The sequence below is a fragment of the Podarcis tiliguerta genome (assembly GCF_965153285.1).
Source record: "Podarcis tiliguerta genome assembly, chromosome: 7".
Classification (NCBI taxonomy): domain Eukaryota; kingdom Metazoa; phylum Chordata; class Lepidosauria; order Squamata; family Lacertidae; genus Podarcis; species Podarcis tiliguerta.
Genome location: NC_139540.1, coordinates 15,726,267 through 15,732,266, shown reverse-complemented (window position 1 = coordinate 15,732,266; position 6,000 = coordinate 15,726,267).

Here is a 6,000-nt window from a genome sequence, read left to right as displayed (position 1 = left end):
AGTTCAACATGGACTGATGGATGTTGTACTCAGTGGCGTAGCGTGGGTTGTCAGCACCCGGGGCAAGGCAAGTAATTTGCGCCCCCTAACCCGTGGATTTTAGCACTGAGCCAGGTAGGGGCAGAGAGCTGCGAGTGTGAGCGCGCCCCCCAGATGTTGCGCCCGGTGTGGCCGGCCCCCCTGCACCCCCCACGCTACGCCACTGGTTGTACTTCAGCATTATCTGAAAGAGCCAAAGCTTCCTCACAGCCGGGTTAAACGAAACAGTGCACTTCGTATGCACAAGGAAGAGAAGTTGCAGTGATAGTGAACTTTATTCATTTTAGGTGGTCTGCAAAATCTCGGCAGGGTACTGGGTCGCCGTTAAATTTTGACGTTGATGAGATGGCTATCTTTGACGAAAGCAAAATCTGGCAGGGACTGATTTGTGGCTGTGCCGCTTCACTGCTGCAGAACTCCAGCCCTGCTGGATTTCAGGAGCACAAAACTGAAATTAAACAGCCGTGAATAGAAGCACGGAGGACCAGTTTCTCTGGAACACACCATCTGCATGGGACTATGGTCTGAATGCCCCAAGCAAGTGTGTTCCTGGCTTAAGTGCCCAGTTGAAAAAGACTTGCAGCTGCCGTCTGCCAGCAGAGGACCACAGAACAGCTGCCACCTGCAAGGGAAACCTGTCTAATGACATTCCTCACTTGCCTTCCTTCGTAGAAGGACATGATCCGGCAAGCATTATTGCTGAAAATCTGCAATGATGAATTTACCGTATTTTTCGCTCTATAAGACGCACCAGACCACAAGACGCACCTAGTTTTTGGAGGAGGAAAACAAGAAAAAATAATAATTCTGAATCTCAGAAGCCAGAACAGCAAGAGGGATCGCTGTGCAGTGAAAGAAGCGATCCCTCTTGCTGTTCTGGCTTCTGGGATAGCTGCGCAGGCTGCATTCGCTCCATAAGACGCACACACATTTCCCCTTACTTTTTTAGGAGGGAAAAAGTGAGTCTTATACAGCAAAAAATACGGTAAATTCCATTGGAGCAACCCTTTTGCTGTTGTTGTTCTCAATAAACTGGGACTGATCAATGCAACCAACATATAGGCAACACCATAGCTGTGCATTGAGGCAGCACTCGATTCCATTTTCACGACAATTTCCTAACCTAACTTCTGTGTTCAATGTGATTTTTCACACAACACAAAGACTAGTGAAGTTTAGTGCTCATATGCATATTAAGGGGAAGGGCAGGGGGAGTTTGCAACTTGGTTAACCTGGAAAATCGTGGGAGTTTTGTGCCGCAATTTCCCCACTGCTTTTATGGACCTCACCATGCGACAAAATTTAGGATGGTATTCCAGCATACAGATATTTCCTGTGGGTGATTATTGGAGGCACAGAACGGTGGAGATTGATGCCCACTGATGCCCGCTGTTGCATCACAGCAAGCCCACCAGGTGGGGTAGAATGAATTTTCACTTGGAATGAATTTTATGGCAACATGGTGGCATATTGATCAAAAAACCGCAGTTCCAAAATGCAGCAGGCACTGCTGTGTAAACAGAATGATAGAATCCAGGATAGAATCTAACCAGGAAAACAAACACAATAATCGCAATGTCTGAATCAGGCATAGGCAAACCTAGCCCTCCAGATGTTTTGGCACTACAACTCCCATGATCCCTAGCTAACAGGACCAGTGGTCAGGGATGATGGGAGTTGTAGTCCCAAAACATCTGGAGGGCCGAGTTTGTCTGTGCCTGGTCTGAATGCATTCTGAGTGGTGCTTTTGCAGTAGTGCATTCCAGACGATCAAGACCCATCCTATTCTCCTTTAATTCTCCCCATCCTATTCCTCCTTTGAGGTCCAGCTCTGAGGGCCTTCTAGCTGTTTCCTCCCTGCGAGAAGCAAAGTTACAGGGAACCAGGCAGAGGGCCTTCTCGGTAGTGGCACCCACCCTGTGGAACACCCTCCCATCAGATGTCAAAGAAATTAACAACTATATGATGTTTAGAAAGCATCTAGGCAGCCCTGTTTGGGGAAGTTTTTAATGACTGATGTTTTAATGTATTTTTAATTTCTTGTTGGGAGCCGCCCAGAATGGCTGGGGAAACCCAGCCAAATGAGTGGGGTATAAATAATAAATTATGATTATGATTAGTATTATTGCTCCAAAAGGGTTGCCTTTTATCTACACATAAATGTATTTTACAGCCTCCGCTTAAAAACATAAGAATAGCCCTGCTAGAGCAGAGCAGAGACTCATCTAGTCTGGAGCAAGCTCCTTTAAATCCTTTTTCGAGCGTTGACACAATTTCGTTGTTGGCGGCTCATCTCTGAAACCCTCCTACACCAGAAACCAGAGTTTCTACGTCAGGGTAATTCCTATCCCAGTTCAGGATCAGACCTATGCTGTATCATTTTTATTACTACCAAGCACCTCTTTCATGCTTGAAAATTGCAACATGACTCCGTAGATAGTTGCAACTATGCAGTCCAACCAGAATGTGGTGTGCTGGTTTGGCGCAACACGAGTAAGATGAATAAAGATTTTTTTAAAAGGATCTTGAAACCTGATACACAGTCACAGGCACTTATTATAGCCACACCTACCAGGGTGTGCGTGTGTATACTGGGTACAAAAATGAGAAATCCTGTTGGAGGTTCCTGAACCCTAGCAGAGTGCTGCAAACAGGATTGGAGAACAGGCCTCTGATTATCTTCCAGGAGTCTTTTTCATTCCATTTAATGAGAAAAATAGCCCAAGGCTTTCAAATTAATCCCATTTCCCTTCATTTTGTTGAATGTGGCTAGGCAGAGTATATGCATACAGAGAGAGAGAGACACACACTCATTCCAGCTCTCTGAGTAGCAAGAAGTTCCAAGGACACAAAACTTACCCAGGTGTGGCATCCATTAGAAGATAGTGGCACCCGCCCTGTGGAACACCCTCCCATAAGATGCCAAAGAAATAAACAACTATCTGACTTTTAGAAGACATCTGAAGGCAGCCCTGATTAGGGAAGCTTTTAATATTTGATGAATTATTGTATTCTAATATTTTGCTAGAAGCCACCCAGAGTGGCTAGGGAAACCCAGCCAGATGGGCGGGGTATAAATTATTATTATTATTATTATTATTATTATTATTATTATTATTAGAGGCTTGTTGGTGTTTTTAAATGCTTGCAAATATATCTTCTTTTTCTTCTTCTTTGGTGATCGCTCGTAGCTGAGTAAGATTATCTTCCATAAACACAGTTTTAACAGTGTGTCTGTAAGTGACTGTGGAGGCCAATTCTGGACCCACATGTCCTTCGACAGTGGGGGACATTGGTTCCCGGGTGGGAGTTGATCACAGTGTGGATTTGCCAAGCGTGCCTTCCTCTTAGCACGTTTCTCCCTTGTGTCCTGAGTTCGAGTGTCTTCAAAGCCCATGACACTTTTGATAAAGTCTGTTCCCCAATTGGAGAGCTTGCAGGCCATTGTTTCCCAGTTGTTGGTGTTTACACTACATTTTTAAAGATTTGCCCAGAGAGAGTCTTTGAACCTCTTTGGTTGACCACCAGCATTACACTTTCCATTTTTAAGTTTGGAATAGAGTAGCTGCTTTGGAAGACGATAATCAGGCATCCACACAATATATACAGTGGTACCTCGGATTACAGACATTTCAGGTTACAGACTCCACTAACCCAGAAATAGTACCTCAGGTTAAGAACTTTGCTTCAGGATGAGAACAGAAATCGCGTGGCAGTGGCACAGCAGCGGCGGGAGGCCCCATTAGCTAAAGTGGTACCTCAGGTTAAGGACAGTTTCAGGTTAAGAATGGACCTCCAGAACGAATTAAGTTCTTAACCCGAGGTACCACTGTATATGCAAATATATAGGTTGTGCACAGCCTATGCAACAGAGGCACAGGTTGAATACTTCAAAGTCCACAGCCCCCCCCCCATCAGATCTCCAGAGAGAGAGTCAACACTCTAAGTTGCCCACACAGCCCAAACTCAGCCTTTGTCGCTCTCTCTCAAATTGCAATCACAAGCACAACCCACGGTGCTTCCGGATAGCCTGTTTATTGAGCATTCATTCCGATTTGTTTGTGGGGGAGATTCTTCTGCGCCTGGAGACGATCAGTCAGGTTGTATAGCAGTGACCAGAGAAGGAATGACCGCTGGGAGGATCGCAGAAAGAAACACCATGGCGCACCTGTATCAGCACAACCATAGAATCATAGAGTTGGAAGACACCATAGAGTTGGAAGAGACCTGCCCCAGCTGTATAAGCAAAACTGGATGCCTTCACCTGCCCCAGCTGCAACAAAACATGTCTCTCCCACATCGGTCTCTACAGCCACAGCAGGCGCTGTAACTCTTCAGCACTTTGACTTCACCTCTAAAGGCATACTCCTCCATTGTCTCCCAAGGCAGATAGATGCCAACCAGTCCAGTCCAGATCATAGCAGGCATTATCCCATGCTCTCCAGTGCATTTTCCTGCCACAAATAGACCGATCTTTTGGATAAAGCAGATTTGTTGTGCATGAGTTCCCAGTCAACCATAACTGCACAATCTTAATTTGCTGTTATGTGGTTGAATCCTACCTGAAAATAGTGAAAGCCTAGACGTGCCTCTAGATAAGTGTTTCCCAAACTTGAGTCTCCAGCTGTTGTTGTTGTTGTTGTTTTGGACTACAACTTCCACCATCCCTAGCTAGCAAGACCAATGGTCAGAGATGATGGGACTTGTAGTCCAATAAAAACTTGGAGAGGAGACCCAAGTTTGAGAAACACTGCTCTAGATTATACATCATCCTTAGCAAAGGGTGGAAAGAAAAGAGAGAGGACTCAGTTGTCAAAGAACAACTTTTGAATGCGTTACAAACATGCAACACCAGATGGCGCTGGAGAGTAAAAAAATTAAATTATGTGATTTTCCAAAGCATTTTTTCCTTTTGTTAGAACTATTTTATTTCTGACTTATTTATAGCGTTCCCCCCCCCCCCGTATAGATCCGCAAAGAGAAAGGTATCCAGTTCTCAGTTATTTCCAATCCACTGAAAACCATCAGCTGATTTCCCTAAGAAAAGGAAGAAAAGATGCAAAAACCCAAAGAGTTGCATGTAAGAACTGGTGGTCATGGGTAGGGATTCACATATGCATCTGCATGGAGAGATGCATCTTGCTTCATCAACAGAGCCTGGATGAATACCTGTAAGTCTCCAGAGCAGGGGTCAGCAAACTTATTCAGCAGGGGGCCGGTCCACTGTTGCTCAGACCTTGTGGGGGGGGGGGGACAGACGGACTATATTTGGGGGGGGGAATGAACGAATTCCTATGCCCCACAAATAACCCAGAGATGCCTTTTTAATAAAAGCACACATTCTACTCATGTAAAAACACCAGGCAGGCCCCACAAATACAGTGGTACCTTGGGTTAAGAACTTAATCCATTCTGGAGGTCCGTTCTTAACCTGAAACTGTTCTTAACCTGAGGTACCACTTTACCTAATGGGGCCTCCCGCTGCCGCGTGATTTCTGTTCTCATCCTGAAGCAAAGTTCTTAACCCAAGGTACTTTTTCTGGGTTAGCGGAGTCTGTAACCTGAAGCGTATGTAACCTGATGCATCTTTAACCTGAAGTGTCTATAACCCGAGGTACCACTGTAACCCAGAGATGCATTTTAAATAAAAGGGCACATTCTACTCTTGTAAAAACATGCTGATTCCCGGACCGCCTGCTGGCTGGATTTAGAAGGCGAATGGGCTGGATCCGGCTGCCAGGCCTTAGTTTGCCTACCCATGCTAGAGGCACACCAGGGTCAGCAATGCCTGTGAGCTCACAAGCCTGCTTCTGCAGAGCGCTTTTCCTTGCTGGAACATAAGGACATAAGGAGAACCTATCGCCTCGTCCATACACACAGAAAGGTCTGCAGTCTGAAGCAGATCCTGGAAACCTAACTTCCGTATGGACAAGAAGACTTTCCCCCATTCATTCGAATTAT